Source organism: Vulpes vulpes, chromosome 7 (assembly GCF_048418805.1).
Source record: "Vulpes vulpes isolate BD-2025 chromosome 7, VulVul3, whole genome shotgun sequence".
NCBI classification, from domain to species: domain Eukaryota; kingdom Metazoa; phylum Chordata; class Mammalia; order Carnivora; family Canidae; genus Vulpes; species Vulpes vulpes.
The window spans coordinates 36,764,550-36,789,369 of record NC_132786.1 but is presented as its reverse complement, the minus strand read 5'-3'; the positions used below and the strand labels follow the sequence as shown (position 1 = coordinate 36,789,369).

The window sequence follows — 24,820 nt, the reverse complement described above, 5'->3', positions numbered from 1 at the left end:
CCACATATGTGATTTTAACTAACAGCCACGTTTCAAAAATATAATTTTATCCTAAATTATCATTTCTATATGTAATTACTACAAAATTATTAGTGAGATATTATATAGATTTTTTTCATATTAAATACAATCTAGTGAGTATTTATCCAGTTCGAGTAAGCACATTTCAAGTGAGCACTAGACAGACATACTGGGCCAGTGGCTCCCCTATGGGACAGCACAGGTCCACAGTAGGAAAGTGTTCCCTCTGTGTTCATGGACTATATTCTCTATATTCCATCACCTCATCTACTTATTTATAGAGGGAACACACCATTTCCATCTCATTAGAGATCATAAGGGTCTGGAGAAGATGTGACTTGACTACCTCAGAGAGGGTAAATCAGGGAATTTAGTTGGGGGGAACTGCTGCCTCTTTTCTCAGGATGATGAAATCATTATCATCTCTGTCATCTAGTTTAATACCTATGCACAAGACAATAGAGACTATATATCTCTATATATCTATATATAGATACAGAAACAGATATATCCCTAAGTACACGTGGAATTGGCATACATCCCAGAATGCAATATACTAAAAGTTCCGATTGAAGATAATAGGAAAATGAAATGAACATCTAATAAAAACCTGTTTGTGTTTCTAAACAGAATTAAATGACTAAAATTAGAATAGAACATATGAAAGGATAGGAATAAATTTGGGATAAATGACAACAGTGATTTACGATACTTTATGACACTCAGGATAATTTATAACAGGAATAAATTATGACAGTAATTACATCAGGTAATATTTTGTTACTTCCTCCTCTACTATAACTTAAAAAGCATGGTCCTCAGGCATACACCTTATCAAGCTCAATGCCTACCATTCTTTTTTCTTTCTTTGACTCTATTACATTTTTTTAAATTTGTCACAAGCTGCTGGGTCATGGGGCACAGAGATGTGAGCTTGCTGGCGAGAGATGCAGGCATAGGATTTTGAGCATTCTTCCTATGCGGAGAATGCAGTGACATTACTGTTGCTCTAAATGGAGACAGTCTTGCGTTGGCAGGAAGCTTCTGAGGTGTTGACTTGAGCCATGTGTCTTAGTGGAAATCTGCACAGGAAAGAGACACGAGCCTAGCTTTGGGAAAATGTGCTTTGTCATTATATATGTGAAGTCTTTTGAAGTTCTAGGACAGCCTAAAATAAAAGGAGTAATTAATAAAAATTTTCATGTTATTGTGTGCCTGTAATACAATCCAGTTCTTATTAATTTTTTAGCTCTTGGATTCATTCATCAAGATTCCTTTAGGACTCTAAACAGACTTAGAACTAGCAAGCCTGTCATTTGGATTTGTTGTTATTGTGGGTATTTAGTTCCCTACAACAAAAATAACATGTGGAATAATAGACTTTCTGTCAAGCAGACGTGGTTGGAACCTGGCTTCTGCTATTTAGCTGTTCTCTGACTTTTGGAAATCGCTCAATCTCTCTGTGTCTTATTTTGTTTACATCTTTTAAATGTAAACACCGTCTCACAGCCTGAGAGGAGGAAAGAAGGCATTTATTTAATTTGTATGGGACAGGGCCTAGCAAATTCTGGTTGCCCAATAAATACCAGTGCCTCTGCCTTTACTTTTCCAAAAACTTCTTGTTGGCATTTTCCATCCAAGACCCCAGTTTTTCTGTCCGCACAAAGATTGAACTTAAATTGAAATTGAAATTTCCTATCATCTTCTCCATTTTGCATTGATTAATTCAGTCAATCTGGTTAGAGATATACAACCATCAGTTGAATTTCTTAAAAAAAAACACACACAACACATTAAAGCAAATAACTATTAAGTACTTACTCTATTCCAGTGCTGAGCTCTGGAAACGCAAGAGTGAATTATTAGTATAGCTTTTGCCCTAAAGGATCCTTACATTAGTCTTGCCTGTGGATTGAAGTTATCAGGCAATGTCAACTTGGCCTCATATTGCTGAATAAGGAGAGGCTCAAAATCTCAGAACACCGGACTAGCTCCTGATCCTTTCTTGATCGGTCAAGGAAGAATAACAGGTACCATATTGAGTAATAATTCCAGTAGTTATGGTTAATCATAACTGAATAAGGTTAACAGCCTTATTCAGATAAGTTCATGACTATCTTTAAGCTTCTTTGAAATATTGAGAATAGCCTGCTGACACTTTAACAAATCCAGAATGTGGTAATTCCAGATGGTCAGCTACGATTTAGGGGTACAGATGACCCAGGTTTTGTGAAGGTGAGTGGGAATAGAAAAATGACATAATTAGATTTGCCTTAGAAACAAATCTGCAATGGCCGTGTTGCAAATTAATTCAAGTGAGAAATCATGGAAGAAGATTTAAGATGAAACATGACAAAATCAAGAGGAAGGGGTGGATCCAATAGGCTTACTAATGACAGGTGAGGTGGAGGATCTCTAAAGAGAAGAAATCTGTACTGCTCTGATCCATTAATCTCATTGGCTCCTTTTAACACTTACAGGGTTGGAGTGGGTTTCTTCCAGGCTAACCTCATAAAGGTTGAAGTTTTCCTTGATGGCTGCTGAATCCTTGGGGACAAATGAATTTTCAAGAGTGAGAAAAGAGGAGGACTGATAATTAAACACTCAGGGATATTATGCTAAAGGGAAGTTATAAAGGAGATCCACTTTCTTCTAAACCATTTCTTCCAGCTCTTTTGAATTCTATTTTTTTTTTCTCTTTTGAATTCCTATGGCCTTTGGCCAGCTGCTGAAGGAAAGTTCCTCTCTCTTATGAAGCCTGATCATCAAGCCTCATAGTTTATTTTATTCTGCTCTTTTGAGTCACATTAGGCTCCAGGATAATTAACTCTATTTTCCCTAAATCTTTCATCTCTTTAGGAACTTACAGAATGATTTTGGTTTCTAGTCTAGAGATTTGCTTTTGGTAGCTCATTCATTGTCAAAGAAGTGATAATTTTCACAGTACTATACTCAAACTCAATTGATCAAAACTTTTCTAAATGAAGACCTCAGCCCCAAACACCTAAGGACTCCTTCTCTACTGTCTCACCCTCTAGGCAAGGGAGTTTGCCTAAAAGCACACTTACATGCTTTTGCAGTAAGGTTTAATAAATATCATAAGAAAAGGTTGTTCTCCCTGTAAGCAGTTATAATTTGCTTATCACTTATCTTACGTTTGCTTTAGCTATTTCTAGTTAGTATGTATGTAACAATGTGTCTCTCAGTGAAAATTTAGAGATGATTTTCAGTCCTTAGAATTTTTTTCATAGCTTCAAAAATCAAAACTTTTGAAAATGGTTTGTGTTGAAAGGTTTGAGTGGGTTTAAATGAAAAGTAACATATTTTACTGAGAATAGCAGAGTATAGTTTATTTAAATTGGTGGAGACACACAGGCTTCACTTTGGAAGTCACTATAAGTCAGTGCAATAGAGCAAAAAAGCACTCATAGTTTCCTTGCTGTTCCTTTTGGAAGAGTTGAGAGGATTGGAAGAGAATCCAAAACTTTACCCTCAGTTTAAAGGTGTTTGTTCAAGAAGTCTGTTCAAGTGAGTATAACTTGCTTTATATATTATTAATAAGAAATAGGTTTACTTAACTATACATGAATTCAGTTGTTGCCCCTCATCTAAAAATCCTTTATTTGAAACATTTCTTTGAACTTTTACAAAAGTGTATCTCACTTCTGTATGTAACAGTTTGTGTAGACTACAAGTCGTCTTTAGACTACTCATATAGTCTAAAAGAAAGAGGGTTATATTACTTATTTTTCAGTAAGATATTGACCTCCTCTGTTCAGCCATGAATATACAAATTGACAGATAGAACAGAATGACTGACTGACATATTCAGGGGATGCCATGGCCAGGAGTGTGACCTTGGGGTCTTGGCTCTTCCATTTACTAGCTTTGTGACCTTGGGCAACCTACAGGACCTCTTTGAGCCTCCATTTCCTCTTCAGTTCAGCAGAGATAATAATGGTACCTGTTTCTCAAAGTTGAAGTGAGCAGCAAATGAGATAATGCATGATAAAGAATAAGAGAAGGAAGAAGCAATGTGTATTGGCTTCACTAGGGACATTTCTTACTCAGAACAAAATTATGGATGCTTTCCTTCACAGTAAGAGAATATACTTGCTTTTCCAAATGAGATTTGAATATGTAAGTGAAATGAAACATGAAGGGTAAATTAGGAGCTAGGTACTCTAAGATTGAAAAACAACTGTAAGAATGCTCACTTTCAGTTGTGCAAAGGGCCATATCTTTTGATGAGGCATAGTGACAAATAAGACACATACATAACAATATACCACTTTGTAAAGTAATGCAATTAAATGGGTCAAGGAAACAGACTTCCACTAATGTTATATTGTGTTTGGATTTGGTATTCATATATTTTACCTATTCCTGTTTCATTCCAGAGGGACATTATGGAGGAATTGCTCAGAGGCACTTAACTTCAGCATATATTTTTGGAGTGTGTGAGCAGAAATCCCAAAGCTTTTTACTAAGAAGTTTTGAAAGTCATATTCATCTTCAAACCACATAGGGATAGCTATCAAAAAGGGGAGGGGAACTTATAATTTTCCAATAATAAGATTTATAGAATCACCAAAGTTTAGTGAAGAGCCCTTGCTTTCCAACCTTGCAAATTACTCTCATTAGTTAATAAATTAATTAATGTTTCTTATGAAGAGGTGCTCAATGATGGTTTGAAAAATCACTAAACGGGATGTGGAGAGAATTGAAGCTTAGAATAAATTACTTATAAGGGACCTTCAAACTAAGATTTTTGTATTTTCAAGAATTATTTTCACTGTCATTTGACGTCCAAATCCAATCCTTTCTCTAGGGAACCAATTCAGATTAAAGGAATTTCAAAAATACCCAAGCAATCAATATCTAATTCACTTAAGTCCTGTGTCTTCCCAGGCCTGCTGGATGTAAGCTTGGGGTTGCCTGCCATTTCTCTTACATTCAAGCACTTTGGGAAAGCAGCCATCTTTTTAGATCTATTTTCTCCCTGAAGCTTCAAAGCTGTATCTATATGAGAAGAGGTGACATACTAAGCCTAGTGTATTAAAACCTTTTCTAAGGGAATCAATATAACTTTGGAAAGGTTCATTTATATTTAAAGGAGAAAAGAAACAAAAGTATAAGCGGACATACATATCATGTAGAGACTGAAGAAAGTAAGAAAGGATTGAAAAGTTACTGCTTGTTCTTATATTCCCAGCATCAATTATTATTTGATTTGCAGGGATGTTCTAGATCTCTAATTGAATTTTTTTCTCTTTTAATATGTAAAGAAAAATTCTGAGATTTATTTTTTTCATATTGGTTGCAATTTATCTATTATCCCTAAAAATTCTTGTAGTCACCAGTGATGACATAGATCACAGCTTGTAACTAGTACAGGCTGCGTCAAAGAACCAGTAGGTTCATTAGAAAATATGGACATGAATCCTTGAGTTCCTTATCCTCATATTCCAGTCAAAGTCAAAAAAAATGCATCAGCCAAATTACTTTGTTCCACTGTTTTAAATGGATATATTGTGATTTTATATTACTATTTTTTTTAAATTTCAGTATCTTGACTATCTGAATTTTAAATTTTGGTTTGCATTAGAATAATTGTACCCAGTGCCTCTGGGTACAAATAAGATATTAACAATTTGTGAGCCAATAGAACCAATAATTATTGTATAATTGACATTATGCCATTAACTTAAATTAACTTGTGGTGTCTATACACCCCAGTATTCTCGCATATGTTGGTGGCCTTCAAAATCAACATAAGGTGAGTCAGTGCTTCCTTAGAACAGGCAATTGTATGTCACTTCTTCTCTTTGCTAAAGAAACCTCTCATTTCATCCTTGAAGGTGTTATTCTTGGCTCCTTTCAGTGTGGTAAAAAAAAATCATACACTTTGTAATTTCACTTTCCAGCCCTCAAACACAATAAAATGAAACAGTTTGTGCTTTTATTATACTTACCACTATCACTATCAGGGATCCCCCATCTATAGCTTAGTAAACCATGGGCTACTATCAAAGCCGGGGGAGGTCATTAGTTGAGAAAACTTGGCAGTAGAATTTATTTCCATAACCAACCTCAAAATCAGTCATGCCATTTTTATAGGTAAATTGGGCAATTTAGTTTAGAATGTTATCCAAGGACAAGTTTGGCATCACTGATAGTGGGTAGAAAATGTATTAGAGGAAACAGATTTTTCAAACTTACATATTCTCTTTCCTAAACATACCATTGGCCAGCTGTGATGTTGCCTGACAAGTGAGCGTAGATTCCATATGAAACCCCAGACTTCTGGCATGGACAGCAGGATGTATCAACCAGGAGCTATCTAGCTTCAAAACCCACATGCCACCAGACTTAAAGTTCATCATGGCGAAGCACAGAAAAAAAATGGCTGAAAGAGAAGTCTAATCAGCAAGATAGATTAATTGTACAACACAGAAGTCCAGAAAGATACAAGAAGGTGCCCGATAGGCAGAGATGAAGTAGACATATTTGGAGATACAGGCAAATCAACATTATCAGAGAGGTTTATGATACAGAGAAAGGACTCTAGAATAAGGCTAAGATTTCATGAATGGACTCTAGTCTTAGCTGAATGATTTTCAAGAGCAATGCTGGACCTCAATACTTTTCATGATTAGATTTATAATACCAGGCATAGGGCTAAGGATCTCTGAAGAGAGATTATTTTTTGTCCTAAAAGTATGAAGTGAGTACTAATGGTCTTTTCATGCAACAGATGAAGAAACCAAGCCACATAGTGGTTGTTACTTGCCTAGAGTCACACAGATAATAGGAGAGTCAATGTTCCTACCCAAGCAATCTGGCTTCAGAGCTCATAGGGATTAACATGATATGATACTCTGGTGGCTAAGTTATGAAAGCTTTGACTTCAACACATTTGAATAAAGAGCCCATAGCTGGGACAAAGATGTACGCAACAAATTTCCATCATTAGGGTCAAAGTGCAGGATCAAACTGGGGCTAATGGTAGAATGATTTAGGCTGAACTTTTGGCCAAGAGCTTGTTACCGTCTTTCCTGGCCACAGACAGAACTGATTCTAAAGAATGGTGAACAGCAGTTACTCGGGACAGGCAAGTGACTATTGCTAGAAAGAGAAGTAAAAGCAGAAAAATGCAAATGTCAAGAAAAATCAGGCCTGTCACATATAGGCACTTAATAAATGTATGCAAACAAATAAGTAAAACAGTGCTCTATGTTTTCAGGGAGCTATGATTCTCAATATATTTATTGCAAGAATGATCAATGATCAATGATCTATGGGTTTTAAGTAAGATGTTATTGTCTGTATTCTGTCTCTCTAGGAGTGGAAGGGAGATTTACTTTTTTACTCTGCTCTTTTTTACTTTTATGCCTTTTTTTTTTATCATGTTCATATTTCACCTTTAAAAATCATGACAGGAGAGAAAGATTCTTTTCTTTTTGTAACTTAGCCTGAATCCTGTGCTTTCTGCAACATTCCTACATCTTACTATATTGGAATTTAGAGACCTAAACCACAAGGACTTGGTGAGCCTACTCATCTTTCCTAGACCTGCTTTTGACTACTGGAGCAGTAATCCAGCAAAGGCATTAAGATTAGAGACATTAACCATTGTTCTTAAAACTGTCTGTAGAAAAATGCATAATTTCTATTTCAAGGCATCGATATGAAGACCTTTAATAGCCCCAATTTAAGAAGAGACACCTTAGCATAACTAGGCTGGGTTTGTCCCATTATTTGAAATTGTGCTAACATGTGTTTGAGGTGTTTTTCCTATTATCCATTATTGTAGTTTCCCCACTGCAATTCATTGCACAGTGCTTCTTAAAGAAGGTGCTTAATACATTTCATTCTTAGGAACCAACTCTAAACTGCATTTTCCCTTTGACTATATCTGGCACATTCTATATCTAGTGAGAATAACCTATGTATATTACTCTGAAGTAACATAGATGGGCTATCAGAAGGAGGTTGAGTAAATGTTGATATTGAAGAAGATTCGTGAAATATTTGAACACAGTCACAGTCCATACCCAATTCTCAATGGTTGTTTTTATAGACCATGAAATCATAGCTAAAGTCAACTCTGGTTCTGCCCTAATGGAGAGTAACAGTGGCACAAATAATCCTAAACCATAGATAATTCAAATGCATTTCTACTTGGCTTTTGAATGCTTTTTATGATAATTTTCACAGCACATTGCCCTTCTAATTATGTTTTGTTTGGGTAATATTGAAATTAACTTGTATTTAGTGATTATGTGCTATCTGATTGGATTAGAGAGGAGCCCCAGGAGTGTGTTAGAATACTGGCTGTGTATGATCCTCAGTACTTTACACCACAGCAGTCCAAACAGTTAAAAGGCTTAGAGAAATGGAAATGCTCTGACTAGCAGGCAGATAGCTCCAGGATCTCATTTGCATGAAATTTCTTCTTTTTCTTTTCTTTCTTTTTTTTTTTTTTCTTGGAGGCATGGAAAGTAACTCAAAAGAAAAGAAGAAATCTAGGTACATTAGCACTAGGCTTTGGATAGTAAGGAGTACTTAGACCTGGGTAGCCTCAGACAGTGACAGTAAAAGCAATGTGAGCAGTCAGGCGTGAAAGTAAGGCAGTGGGTCAAAATGAAATAGCAAGGAGAGAGGCCTTGATAAGTAGTTTCTGTAGATCCAAGCAAGGCACTCACTTAAAGGCTTAGTATGGAATCAGGCATCCACAATTCCATGAAAATCAGAAGACAGGGTGAAGAAGGAATAGGAACCATCCAGATGATCTGTGTAATGGCACAAAGGGACAGTAACAAGGGAGTACTATTCACTGAGGCAAGATTCCACCCAGGTGAAGAAATGTGTGCAGGGTAACCGCTCACCAGCCTTAGCAAGATGAGAGCCAAGAGAAAACACTAAAAAAGTAAGTGGCCAGTCACTTATTTGGTCAAAGACAATGGCAAAAGCACCTGAGTACTGTCTTTAAGACACTAGTCATAGTTGTTAAAATAAAGCCTCACACCCTCCCAGAAAAGATCACTGTGATGAAAATGTTTAAAAGAACAAAACTGTTTGTACAGCAGGCCTTGGGGCCACCACCTGGAGGCACAGCTTTCGATTTAAATTCCAGTGCTGTGAACAAGACTGGATCTAATCCCTGGGTTCTTCAAAATCCCTTTTAAAACCCTGGTCAAGGAGGCCACCATCCCTCCCTCTTGTTGGTTTCCTCTAATACTACTGAGGATTTTCATATTTTTCCACAATTATTAAAGAAGAAATACAAGGAAGTAAAGAAAATAAGAGGAAATACTAGGTATGTGTGGCAAATATAAGATAACTCTGGTTTAGGTTTCCATGAGCTGACACTAATGAATTATTACTGGCTGTCAGGAGTGCTGGGTTGAGAAGGGCTCAGCAGCTGAGAATGCAATAATTGATTTGGCAAATGTCTGCTCAAGCAAAGAAAGGGAAGTGTTGATAAATTGGCGTCATCTTAGCCCCTCTTCACTTATTTTCTGAAGAGCCAATATAAATTAAATATCACTTTATTTCTGTTTGCTTTGTTATGTAATTATTAGGACATAAGCTCCACAAGATAAGAAACCCTGATCAACTTGTTCCTTGGCATCTAGAATAGAACAGGAAATATGGTAGGTAGTCAGCAAGGATTTGCCTGACTTCCCATCCTCATTTAATATAGATCTCTAAAGTTGCAGGTACTATTGTGTTGTACCAGCAGAAGTTATTTTCTGGATTTGCTAAACCCAGAAAGAATCAACATTCTATTTTTTTCTATGTAGCAACATCAAATTGGGCACTCGTTTTTCATTTGAGGGATATGCCTCTTCTCAGCCAGCTGGCATAAATGTGGTAATTGACACAATGAAAGAGGCTTTTCTGCCAACTGGGGAAAAGGCATTACGCATGATAGGCCCATGCTGTAACTACATCTTTGCCTTCACTACATTAGAGTGGTGACATGTGCTTACAGCACTTCATCCCTCTTTCACTCTCCCCACATTTGAGCCTTTTCTCTCCACTCTTCTTTTTCAGCCATGTTAGATTCATCACTGGCGCATCACCAGTGAGTCTGTTGCAGCCCTTTATAATTCCTGTGTAGGAAGGATTTCCCATGTTGTCTGTTTACCCCAAGTGGCATTCCTTCCATCTGTTTACTTTTGGTTTGTTTTCTCTGTAATTTAACTTTCTACAACACATAAAAGTACTGTTGAGTTTCTTCTTAAACCTGTGGTATTTCTTATGTTATAGGCTAACCTCAGGAAACATGAAATTCGAAGAATTTAATACCAATATTATATTGGGCTCACTTTTAAAGCCATACAAGCCTTTCTATTCATGCTGTTTCACTTTTCAGAGGAATTCAGAGCTTTTTATTGAAGTGTAAGGCATTTCATAACCATGTCAAGATACTTTGAGGGAGAAGTTAACTGATTGAGCATCAGCCAGTCTTGGAGTGTTTGATGCCAGTCATCTCAAAGGGCTCCATCTGATGTATGTTCCACCTGAGCACATTTTATCAACTGCTTCTCCTCTCCTCTGCTATGATTAGTTCTAGATAGGAAGGATGGAAGCTCATTTTACAAGACATACGAATACCTAACCACTACATGTGCATATTCTCGTATACCCATGAATCCAATCTGATTCTCTCCCTCCCTCTGTCCCCTCCCTCTCTCCTTCTCCCCTTCTCTCCCTCTTGCTCATTCTCACTCCCTCTTGTTCCCTCCACCCTCTCCACCCCCCCTTTGCTCACTCCTTTACAAAGAGGAAAACTTAGTTTGCCTTTTTCTATCTTAAGATCCTTATTTCAGAAAAAGTCAATAAGGCAGCCAAAAACACCCTCTCAAGAACTGGGATATCTCTCTTATTTCTGACAGTTTTTAAGGGGTGTGTGTGCATGTGTGTCTCCAAGGCAGAAGAGTGGTAACAGTGTGTTTGACAAGGATCAGTCAGGCAAAACATTCCTAGTGGTGTTTGTATTTTATTGTTGTAAAACTGAGGCATGGGTAGGCAAACTGATATTGTCTACACTGAGTGAGTCTCTGATGCACTGATTTGTTTACCGTAATTAAGCAGATATAAAATAACCAACAAAAAAATACAAATACATGACAAACACATAGTGAAGCATACATAAAATAATTGACAAATATATAACAATTTCCTTTGGGGCTAGTAATGGTATACTATAAGTAGCTGTCTAGCCTATCTTTTAAACTTTAACTATATTACTGGCATGACTGTAAAAAATGTGATGGTCTGACCTATTGGCTAGTGAAACAATTCATTCATCCTCCATACTGGTTCTGAAAATATGAATGTCTCAGTAAATTCAGATATAGCTAATGACCATTTTCAGGATATAATGGAGAAAAGGGCTAATGGCAGCTCTTGGTTTTCCAAATATCAGTTTCTTAAATGTTTCCAAGTCTTCGTTTTCCTTGACTCCATTTCTTCATACCCTGTAGACAGAGCTACCCTTTTCTATCTCTTAATAATGTTGATTTACTTAAACAAAACAGAAGATTATAGGGGAAGGGAGGGAAAAGTGAAAATAAAACAAGACAAAATCAGAGAGGGAGACAAACCATAAGAGACTCTTAATCATAGGAAACAAACCGAGGGTCACTGCGGAGGCGGGGAGAGTGGTATGGATGAAAGTGGTAACTGGGTGATGAACATTAAGGGGGGCACATGGTGTAATGAGCACTGGCTATTATATAAAACCGATGAATCGATGACCTCTATCTCTGAAACTAATAATAAACTATATGTTAATTACTTGAATTTAAATGTAAATAAATGAGCTAACAATAACAACAACAACAAATTTGGTTTACCTGGCTGTCATGTCAAAGTTAAGGGAAGGGGGAGAAAGAGTTCTGGTGGGTAGCCTGAACAAGGTAATGGTGCTTAAGGAAAGTTCTCAGTTTCTACAATAGATAGCAGGATCAGGACTGAGCATGTCATGTGAGCTTCTAGCAGCAGTTCAACTATCAATTTCTTTGCTTTGCTTCACTTCAGACTTATCACTTGAGTTGTTACTTTGCACTACTTTGAGGGCTCTTGACCTGCAGATCTGCTGTCCTGCCTGGACACTCTATGTGAGTGTTGGGTATAGTAGTTCTACCCATTGTTCTCCTCAAATGCAGGAACATAGATGTAGACCATTTGAAACCTTAGGGATCATTCCAGGTTCTATCATCTTCTTGAGCCTTAATCTATTATTAAGGCTTGAAAACTGTTTAGGGAATCTTCAGACTAACCATTTACATATTTTTTCCTATCTCTAATCTCCCTTTGCATTGTAAGCTTTTTTTTTTTGTTAGCAAACTTCAATTTTTATCTCCTTTAGGTCTGCTGGCCCACTCTCCTCCTCTACTGCTGACTTAGCTCTGTGCCTGTGGGGTTGTTAACAGATCCTCCACATTCTCAACATTTTCTCCTTGCATTTGCAACCTAGGTCTTCTTTAAGGACACTGGTTCCCGGAAGCCCAATTTCCTTTCCCCTAGCACATATACACATATGTAATTGGAGGAGGGGAGTGGCCTGTAAAGGGTGATTAGCCAGGCAGCTTTCTCCATTCCCACTAGAATTTTCAGATATTTGCTAAACTATGTCCATGTTCTCCCCTAAATTGTTCTCTTTGGTGGATCTTGCCACTGAGCTACATGTAATTTATTCCTCCTCATAACTCACATTTATGGCCCTGGAAATGTCCTTAATGGACAGCCATAAGTGAATTAGGCAATAGGTCCTTGGTCTTACTTGGAGATGCTTGCGTGTGGTTTCCTCATCTGCTTGCAGTGACCCATTAAACAACCTAACTTTACAGTTCCTTGATCTTGGCTTTTCCATGGACCTTTGTCTCCATATGCCCACAGGAATCTATTTTCTCAGCCGCATCTACTATGTATGCTCTCTCAACAAGAACCTCTCATATCCCATCTTTTCTCTGGAGCCTACCTGCTCTTGACTACTTTTGTACTCCCAGTTTTGAATCTTTTATTCTCTCCCTGTTTCCAAGCTACTTTAGGCTTCATTTTCAGGACCTCAGAGTCAGTCACTTGAATTTCTCTTTCACCAGGTCCCTTGAACTTTCAACTCAATCTCTTTACAACCCCCCTACCCCAGTCCTGGGTCAGTTCTCTTATTGAACTTTGCTATTCCTAGAATCAGTCAGAACTGGTATAATAAAGGACAGCACTAGAATAAAATTATTTATTTTGATGGCATGCACTTTGCATCCCATCCTGGTACTGTTTGACAGGTCCTAGAAATGCATGCAGACTATATAGCTCACACTCTGTCTCAGAGCCCAAACTAACAGCGCTGAAAATGACTGAGTCCCCTAACTGGGAAAGGGTGATAGATTAAGCTGTTTTAAAAATTTGTTTACATGTGCACATACATAAGCTATAATTTTATAGAGATGAGCAAATATATCTTATACACAAACTGGCAGGGAGAGATTTAGCAGAATTTCTAGTATTTTTTTTTCCTTTTGGTTTAGTTTACACTTTTCTCCTCCTAATTAAATCCTACATCATTATCACCCTCACCTCATAAACAAACACCAGGAAAAATTATGTCATACAGTAAAATTATGTCAACCTAGAATATATCTGCGTTTTTTCACCAAAACTCATATACTTGAGATACAAATTCATACTTATAATACACATATGTATGTGGTAAACACACTCATATACATAATACATGTATGTATATATACATACATGCATTCATAATACTTATATACATATATACTATAGATATGTAGGCTTTTTGGTTGTTGTTTTAAAAAGTGAGATCATAGCATATACATCTTCAGATCAGAAACTAGCTCTTTTACCTCCCAATCCCAGGGCTCTTTCAATCATACTATATTGAGTCCCATAAATTAGTATAAGAGACTAGTCTTATGATACTTACAACTTAATGTGAGAATATGCTATAACATATATAAATTTTCAGGCCTGAGATAGGGAGAAAATAGAGAAGACCAAGAATTCAGGAAAGTTCCTGTTAATGGTTCGGTGGTGGTGTAGATAGACCAAACTGTTTTATTGAGCCAAATTTACCAACCAGTGGAGACTCATTAAGACTCCCAGAATTTGAAGGGGCATCAATAAAAGAGAAATTTGTGTTGAACAGCTATGTGAAATATCATACGAGAGGAATTCACTACCCATCTTAATAGAGCTCTTTTTACGGAGAAAGCCATGGATAGACTGTGGTTGAAGATCCTCCCTGGGCTCTAAAGCACATCTGGAAAGGCTCAGCTTTCAAACTGGAGCTCCTTTTGCAATGCTGGAAATATTTGTCTTGAGTGTTAGAAAGCTATTTCCCAAGATAATAAAACTCGTGGCAAAATATGAGAACCTTCATGTTTATGGAAAAAAAAACCCACACTTTCTTAATGGGGCCTATATGGATCTATTTGTCAAGAGTTATCCTCTGCCACAGTTGTGTGCACTTGGTGAATGTCTACTGTCCCCAAAGTACCCTGAGTCCTGGTCCATTCAGTCATCACATAATTTAGGGGCATGCAAACATTATGCCAGGTACTGACTAAAGGGAGAGAGTATGGTTGCCCAGACCTCCCACACCCAAGTGGGAAATGTACTACTGAGTATCCTGTGTGCTTGTCATTTCAGATAATTCAATGTGGAGTTTTTGACCTTCACGGACAAAAAAGTGAGGAATGAACAAATGTTCCTTCAAGCCAGCTAATTCTTTGGTTGTTATGAAGCTGATTGGATCTTTTATATGCATTCCAAAGGCTCAAAAGAGAGTCCTTGAAAGAGAAGTCCTATAATTCTACCAGAAGAGGTTTGCTACAGACCCCTTGAGACACCCCCACAGCAGGAGCACTTCAACTCTATCGTTATGTGATGTGTTCTCACATTATAGGGCACCTGACAGTTGAATAGAAAATTGCTTTTGGTGCTGAGTTTTCTGAAATAGTTTAGGAACAGTACTAGCTTTTAGCCCTTCATTGTGTATATCATCTTTTCCTTTCAGTGCTCTGCATCTGTATACATATAATTATAATAGGATTTTTTTCCATACCTACCATGTATCAGATTCTCTACTGGGCACCACACAGGCATTTTTCTGATACAGTCACCTTGCCAGTCATATTATTATCCTCACTTCAGAAGGGAGATTCAGAGATTTGAGGGAGTCCTCACAATGTCACAGAACTGCAAGAGGCAGAGGAATGATGCTCAGACCTCCATGCTTCCAAAGCCTGGCTAGAGACCCCTGGCTGTCCAACCCCTCCTGCCTCCCCGCCTACCCAGCTCTGGATCAAAAGAGAACCAGGAGGTGGGGATTAAGTTGAGACAGGAGTGTATTCTACTGGGTTAGTTTTTGAAGGAGGACCTCATTTCCTGAAGTTGAATATTAAGTGTTTACAGGATGTACTTGATATTAGTGCAAACATATTTCCCAGAGTTGGGATTGTCAATGATGGCTGTTTCTGCACAAGTGCTGTGAGGAACAGTGGGAAGGGAGAATAGGTCGACTTTTTAGGGAATGAGACAGTTTGAAAATGAAGAAGAAGACAGAAAGTGAAACTCTAATTCCCAATCCTGACAAAATATCTCTAGGGTACTTATGGCTCATCCAATGCTTGTTTCTCTGGGTAATCAGATAAGCTAGCTTTTAGTGAGTGTAAATTTCTCGGATCTTTTTAGTTAACTATTTCTAAGTATAGGTGACTGCCCAGATAAAGTGGCCTAAAGTCACGCTAGATGAAAAAAGTATCCCGTGAGACTGGATGCCACCATATAAATATACTCACATTTAAATTTAACCCTTCCTAGCTCTTATGTTTGTTTAATACTCATTTTGCACAATATCTCCTTTGCAATAGATTCCTGGATGATTGGTGTTTTCATGTCAGTATTTATTCAAGAAAGGAGACCAACCTCAAAAAGAGTGACCCTTGAGAGCTTACCCATTGATTCCATGATAGAGCTGGGGATTAAATGGCTCTGAAGTGATGCACTGTATGTCATTTTTCTTATAACTTTTCATGTGTTACATCAGTACACTCATCAGCTGAGCATGTCTGCATTAGCTAAAGAAGGTATCCTGATCGATGTCTGCTGATTCTTTGGATAATTATCACTGTTTGGTAAAAGATTAGGAGTTTTGAACTCCCCTCCCTGGTAATGAAATCAACTGTTTGGTTAATGTTAACATTGCACAGTTAATGCCTGAATAATTCCTCATCACCCCTCACTCTCTACCCTTAATCCAGCCTGGGTCTCCCTTCTTCTTTGCAGGTTTCTGACCTACTTTGTATTTGCCAGATATCTGGAGGAACTAATTCCACATAGTAACCCTATTCTCTGACTAGAGTCCAATGATTAAGAGGTCCCAAGAACAAGGCATTCGATAGCATTATCCTCTCTTGGCATGCCATATGTGCATATTAGTGGGAGATGAAATTAGCTTACTATGTATTTGAGAAATATCAAACTATTGGAAAATTCTCCAATGCATCTAGCAGCAAACCTTTTGTTTTCCAACTTTAATTTTACTATAAAGTTAAAAAATTATTAATCATTACTCCATCTCAACTGTTTTTACTTTGTGGGAAATGGGAGATCAGTGGGTGAGAATCTGGCATGGGGGTGTGTATATTTGCTTGTGTGTGTTACTTATGGCTGCTAATTATCTAAGAAAGGCAAGTGCTTAAGTGAAGGGAAACAGACAACGGTTCACAGTGATTATGAAGCTGTGTTTGTATTGCTGCCAACTCTTGGGGAAAATTTCGTATCTGTTTCTACAGAAAAAACACTGGAAAATATCAGTGAAAACATACAAATGAAATCCTGAAAGCCATAAAGATTTATGTCTCTTGATAATTCAAAATAGGGACAAATATTATTATTTATGAAGACTAAATGCTAATGTTTCTATGCTACAATATTTAGTAGTAATAGTTATTCCCATATACTGTTTACATTAATCCTGACCATACTAATTCAGGGGATGAGCTGCTATTTATCTTTGTCTGTTTGTGAAGCCAGTTTGTTAGGCAAATGATCAATGTAATTTGCTTACAGTCATTCAGAAAACCAGTAGTCCTCAAACATTTGAGAAGCATCTTTATACAAGTGTTATTTTACTTTTATATAGAATATTCTTCTTTACCTAGACATTACCATGTTAATTTCAAACTCAACAGGCCTATACTGAAATATTCAATTTTAGGATAAACCAGTGTCCCCTGCTGACTCCCTTGTTTTTGTTGAGATAACTATTCCTCCCATCTTGGAACCTTAAGGTCTTCCTTAATGACTCCTCTTCCTTAAAGATTCCTCTCGTATTATGCATATTGATTCTGTCAGAATATCCCAAAATTCTGTTTTCTTAGTATGTTTTGCAGCTATCTTTTTGGTTCATTTCCAGCACCTCCATCTCAGATCTCTACTAATCTACTGGACTTATTTTCCTGCCTACCATTTTTCTTCCTCCAATCCATCCTATATATCAGTTTCTCCATCTTTTGGCATCTGTAAACCACTAGACATTGCAGGTAGAAACATATGAGTTATATGTACAATTTTAAAGTATTTTCATAATTTTAAAACAATAGTAAATGATTTTAAAATGGTAATAATAGCAATTATGAGTATTTATAATAATTATAACTGATAATAATGAAAAAAACAATTATATTGCAACTTTCCTCTTACATGAGGATGTAGATAACTAGCCCTAACAGAGTTTGAGCAGTAGATTCCGTATAGTCTATTTCTTCATTTATTCTTTATTTCTACTAAATCGGAAAGACCTAACTTAAAAGTCATTGTGAGAATAATAGAGGAGAGAAAATGGCATCCATGGATTACAGTACCTACAGGCAAACTGCACCCTAGCAGGGCTACAGTGCTTATACCACCCAGCCCACTCAAGAATATGCACAGACCATCCAGGCATATGGGTGGCAAAGTTATGGAACCCATGGACAGCCCACTGATGTAAGCAGACTGACAATACAACTTCTCATGGACAGCCTCCCACTGGTTATACTACTCCAACTATCCTCCAGGCATAACGTTAGCCTGTCCAGGAATATGGCACTGGTGCTTATGATACCACCATTGCTATGGTCACTACCATCCAGGCCTCCGGTACAGCTCAGTCTGCATATGGCACTCAGCCTGCTTACCCTGCTCTTGGGCAGCAGCAGGCAGGCACCACACCTGCAAGACCACAGGACGAAAACAAACCTGCTGAGACTAGTCAACCTCAACCTAGCACAGGGGGTTACAACTAGTCCAGTCTAAGATGTGGACAGAGTAACTATAGTTATCCCCAGGTACCTGGGAGCTATCCTGTGCAACCAGTCATGGCACCACCATTTTATCCTCCTACAAGTAATCCTCTACACAACTGACTAGTTATGATCAGAAAAGTTACTCTCAGCAGAACACCTATGGGCAGTTAAGCGGCTATGGACAACAGAATAGTTGTGGTCAACAAAGCAGCTAAGGGCAGCAGCCACCCACTAATTATCCACCACCCCACAAACTGAATCCTACAGCCAGGCTCCAAGTTAATATGACAAACAGAGCAGCAGCTGCAGGCAGCAGAGTTCATTTTGACAGGACTACCCCAGTGGCATGGATGTTTATAGGCAGAAGTCTGGAGGATTTTCTGGACCAGAAGAGAACCGGGGCATGAGTGGCCCTGACAACAATGGCACAGGAAGAGGGGGAATTTGTGGAGGCATAAGCAGAGGTGGTGGGAAGGAGGACACAGTGGAATAGATGCTGGAGAGCAAGATGGCTTCAATAAGCTTGGTGGACTTGTGGATCTTGATCTAGACCCATCTGTAGATCCAGATTGAGATTCTTATAACAGTGCAATTTATGTGCAAGGCTTAAATGGCAGCATGACTCGAGATGATCTGGTGGACTTTAGGCAGGATGGAGTTGTTAAGGTGAACAAGAGAATCAGACAATTCATGATATGTATCTACTCGGACAAGGAAACAGGAAAGCCCAAAGGCTATGCTACACTGTTCTACAAGACTCCGGAACTGCCACGGCTGTCCTGGACTGGTTTTATGGGAATGGTTTTCAAGGGAGAAAACTTCAGGTTTCTTTTGTTTGGGAGAAGCCTCTGATGAACAGCATGCAGGGTGGTATAACTCCCCATGAGGGTAGAGGAATGTTGCTACCCCTCCGTGGAAGTCCAGGGGGCCCAGGAGGTCTCATGAGAGGCTATGGAGGTCACAGAGATGGTTACTCCCACCAAGAGAGGCCCAGGATTCTTGAAGGAATCCATCTGGAGAAAGACATAACCAGAACCAGGTTGGAGACTGGGAGTGCCCCAATCCAGGGTGCGGAAACCAGAACTTCACCTGGAGAATAGAAGCAACCAGTGTAAGGCCTTAAAACCTGAAGGCTTACTTCTACCATGCTTTTTACCCTTGGGCAGTGACTGTGGCAGAAATGGCCCTGATGGCCTACAGGGAAGAAGGGGGGTGCTCATAGAACACAATGGTCCTGGTGGAATGTTCAGAGGTGGTCATGATGGAGACAGAGATGGCTTTCATAGTGGCTGGGTCATGTATCCAGTGGCTTTGGTGGATGAAGCTATATTTATGATGTTGGCCACAACATTATGATTATTCCTTGCCTGTGCTTTAGTATTTTTCACCATTTGTGAAGAAAGATTAAAACAAGTTAAACAGTATAAAAAAGAGTCATTGTGAAGAGCAGCAAATACTGGGTGGTCCTTCAACTAGTTCTGGTTTTTCTGATCATACAAGGATTCAGAAATTATGGAGAATTTTCTACTGTAGACATCCAGCACCCTATCAGGAACTAATTAGGTTGAAGGCATGCCCTTCTCAAAAGTGGCTGAAATGTTAAGATAACTGACCAATGGATTTCTAATGAATTTTTGGTTGGATTTGTTATAATTATTTCTTCATATTCATTTTTGACATTCAAATGTGTCAAATATGGCCAATAGCACTGATTTCTTTCTTCAATAAGTATGAAGTATCTTAAATAGTAAGAAAGAAATTCTTGTCAACTAATCTGCTTATATCAAAAATTGGTCTTTTTAGGAACTTCTCCTCTTTCTTCCTAAATATTAAAAACTATATGTTGTCTCTGAAGTAATATATTCAGGATCCTCCAGATATTGAATGTTCCAATTAGATAAGTCATTGTAAATTAAAGAAACCTTTTTTACTGGATTTTTTTTCACTTAGTGTTCATTTGAGGATCTTTACTCTTGACAGCTAGAATTCCTGAGTATGAAGAAACAGAATCTTCTATTATCAACCCATTTTCTTACAAAGCATGCTGGAAATTCTTGGCTACGATCTGATCATATTTATAGCATTTCTTATTTCCTTCAAACTCCAGTCAAGTTCAGGAGGCACACTTACATTGACAACTGTGAATAAAGCAGTGTTGGATTGCCCTAAGGTGTAGTTTCTGTCATTCGAGTCTTTGTTGTACATATTGATGGTACTGAGTCAATAACAATCCTAATGCACTATTTATCCACACCAAGGCTTACAAAATTATTAACAAACAAGAAATCTCTTCCCTTCTGGCATTAGTGTTAGTGATAAATAATTGTCAATCATGTCTCCTTTTACACATGTGATCTACTTTATACTGTGAACATCTCTGATTTCATACACCTCTGAAGAAAAATATCTGCTAATAAAAACGTAACAAATAGTAAATGTTCTTTTGCATTGTATTCCACTGACCTATTCATATTCTAACAGTTTCATAAATGATTTTGCAAATGGTTTGTTCTGCCTTTCTCCATAATGTTACTAAATTTCATTGGATTTATTTGCAACTTTGAATGGTACCTTTTTAGTTTTCGTTTCTTCTCTGCTTTTAGTGGAGAAATAGCAATATTTTACTAAAAGCTTTTGTTTTTCACTTGTTTTGGAAAAACTTGATAGATATACTTGAACTCTGCCTTGAAAATTAGAAGAAAGCTTCAGTGACTTCATACTGTTATTTGACAACATTTTGTAACAGACAACACATCAAGACCCAGGGATGATGAAAGGCTGGTCCACAAAGTCCAATCTTGAGATTTTCATCATTCTACTTCCTGTTTGCAATTTTCCTTTTGTGCTACTTATGAAGATGATGTATTAGTAGGGAACTTTGTTCTGCACACAGATTCACTATGTACTCTCTCTGTAAACCTCTTCACCATTTACTTTGACAAGTTTATGTCATAGTATATCATTTATAATACTGCTTTTGTATTTTACTACTTTTATATGTCCAGTGGATTAATTTTAAACCATTAGTTCATTTTACATATTGGCACTATTAAACACGATAAAGCAGTTATAAGAAAAAATACAGTCATCAAATATAGACACTACTAAGCAAATTTTGTGAAAATGAGTCCGCTGAAATGAATAGCTCTTGTTTGCCAGATGTTACCTAAGACAATCAATCTACATATTCCATTTATGTGAGATATTTTAAATATAAGAGCTATTAAGAATCGTGATCTATTTTTATGCGAATTATAACTCACATAACTCTGTGTTAGACTATTGGCAACAACTAGTTTTTCACAAGTCTCATATTGAAAAATGGTGCTTTGTCCCTTGGCTTATGTTATTTTATCAAGTTACCATCTTTAAAACCCCCAAAATAATAATGATGATGATAATAATAATAATAATAATAATAATAAAAACAAAAACAAAAACCTTTCAGTGGCTCTAATAGCTTCTCTGATAAAAGTGGAACTCCTTAGCCTGACATTCTCAAGATCCCCTGAAAGGGGCTCCGTCTTACCTACTCAGATTCCTGTTTTATCCCTGCAGATTCACCCATATCTCACACCCAGGATGTCTGCTGGAAGATGGTTAATGTTTTGATTGTTTAAGGCAGTTGTTCATAATCTCTCTGTTCTTTCCTCATCCTATATGCCAGAACTTGTTAGCACAAATGGACCAGAAATCTTGGCTTTATTCTCCTCCTGGCAGCTCAGGTTCTTGCATGTGAATGGAAGGGGAGAGGGGGGCTGGGAGATTGGAAGCATATTTAAAATGCATTTTCAAACCATGTCTCCATTATTTGTTTGTGAACCATTCTTTTTAACCGGTTTTCACTCATTGCTTCCCCAAGTATGTCATTTGCTTTCTTGTTTCAACTTAATATTTACATCATTCTAATCATCTGAAAAACTTTCTCTGCCTTGTCTACCTTGCAAATTTTTCAGCTCCTAATGCTTTTCCCACCTCCTTAATAAAATCTTATTTACCTAGCTTGTCTGACTGCCTTTTCCTCTCTATAATTTCTCTTGAAATTACTTTCATCACAATTCTTTATTTAGTAGGTTGCTTTGAGTCAGTGGGTTGCTCTGAAATATATACTTAAATTGTATATATGCCTTCAATTTCAATGACTGTCCATTGGCCCCAAATAGATTATAAGTACCGTGAGGGAAAACATTGACTTATATACCTATGCATCTGATCCAGGGCTTTCGCACACTGCGTGATTGACAAATGTTGTGTTTGAGTAAACCTGCTTCCCATGATTTTACCACACATATAAACTAGATACAAGAACTTAAGAAAAACATACCTCTAAATAAAACATTCTATCTAGAAGTTTTCATTCATTCTTTAGAGCTTCCTCATCATCTGATTTGTATCCGTGACATTTTTATTTATTTATTTAACAAATGCTAGTATAGTATACACTGTGTTGCTCTTCTATGCACTTTATACAAATGTTATCTCATTTAATTTTTAAGATAGCCCCATGCAGTAGGTACTATTATCCCTATTGTACTTAGGAGGAAACTGATTTACTGAGAAGTAACTTGGCTAAGGTCACATCATTAGTCAATAATAGAGTCAAGATTCAAACCTACACTTTTAATCACTGTGCTCTAGGAATTTAGGCAATATCTTTCTCTAAAAAAATAGGTTTCTCTCTTTGTTTGTAGGCTGGATGTTAAATCACTTAAAAATAACTACATTTTAGTGAAAAGAAATTAGGACACATTTTATGTTGGCATTGCATCAGAGATTAGTGGACATAAAAAGGCAGAAATTCAAAGCCTAAGAAGTTGTCTAATCCAAGTCCTGTGAGACTTTCTGATGACCTTTCTGCCATGGGGTCATTATCTTGATAATATACTATAGTTACCCCGTGTCTAATTTTGTTTGTTTTGAGAGAGAGAGAGAGAGAGAGAGAATGAGAATGAGCAAGTGTGAGCCAGGGAAGGGGCAGAGGAGAGAGAGTATCCTAAGCAGGGGCTCAATCTCATGACCGTGAGATCATGATCTAAGCTAAAATCAAGGGTCAGATGCTTAACTGGTTGAGCTTCCAAGGCACACCTCCTCCTAATGTCCTGTTTTAAAGTGTAATATCTTTTGAAGTAATCAAAAGGGGGTACATATCACAGACAATGACCTCATAGAGTAGAAGGTGCCCCTAGCTGCTGTTCTACAGGAGCAAGCCATTTCTACTTAGCTATATTCCTTAGGACCAGTTTTTCTCATTGGACACATATTATTTGGTGCCTTTCAATCTGTGCATAAATTGGACTGAATAATGAATGAAGTAGTTCTGCCTCTTACTAAATTAAACACTGGAAATTGTTTACAAGTTCTGTTGGCTCAGTCACAACAAGTTCTGTTGGCTCTTTTCCTCTCACTGAAGAATTTTTCTGGGATTCTCTTTTAGTCTCTGGTGGGAGGTACACCATAACTCATTGCCCTTCGGGTTCATGCTACCATTCCCATTGCCTCAAAATCTATTTTCCTCTACTTTCTTCTCTTTTTGAAATCTAGAGTTCTTTGAACTTTTAAACTTAGGCTTTTTTCTTTTTAAAAAATATAGTTCCCTTTATGAACATGGCTCTTAATTGCTAAGACTTCCGTTTTAAAAAAGATTTATTCACTTAGAGAGGGAGCATGAGTGGGAGGGGCAGAAGGAGAGGGAGAGAGAATCTCAAGCAAACTCTGATGAGTGAAGAGCCTATCACAGGGTTCAGTCTCATGACCCTGATATCACAAACCTGAGCTCACAACCTGAGCCGAAACTAAAAGTCAACATTTAACTAACTGTACCACCTAGGTGCACCATTGCTAAGACTTCCTAATAACTAAAGGAAAATTGCAATTTGGTTTAGAAAATACGTTCTTCCAGGAACATTTACTGGCTATGTTTACACAACTGAAGTGTAGAATTGAGTGTTATTTGCAGTGAGAATATGGTAAAAATCAAATGTGATTTATTTTATTACCAATAATGTCCCTAGGTTTTTCTAAAACTATCATAAAAGTTTAGGTCTAGATTAAATATATTTACTACCAATCAATCTTCTTTGGGAGTTGGAAGCCAAGGAGGCTTCATGTTTTCTCTATGATGTTTTATAAATTTGGGATAATTTTTAATAGTAATATATTGATATTGACTTCCTGTTTGCTTTAAAATATATTTCACAGTGATTTACTTTGTTCTAGATGGAAGAAAAAGAACTGGTGGATGGTCCTCTACAAAGAGTTAAGGTATTGAAATTTCCTTGTAATGGAGTGTGAGACCATGTTCTCTGTAAGTAGCAATCTAAGAATGGCTGAAAAGGGATTATTAAATAGGCATAGGTATAAGAAAACATTTTTTATGCTTACTAATGGCCCAAAAGAGCAGTATAGTAATAGGTAGAGAAATTGAAACTCTTGAATAATGGTTCTCATGTTTTGGAACTGAGGTGCTA

The 24,820-nt window shown here is 37.4% G+C and overlaps 1 protein-coding gene and 1 pseudogene across 6 annotated transcripts in view; both read left to right on the top strand.

Annotated features, from left to right (window-relative positions):
- NRG1 (neuregulin 1) overlaps positions 1-24,820 on the top strand; it is a 1,080,326-nt gene that overhangs the window by 345,106 nt on the left and 710,400 nt on the right. The window lies entirely within an intron of this gene.
- Positions 17,908-19,709, top strand: LOC112916304 (RNA-binding protein EWS pseudogene; annotated as a pseudogene).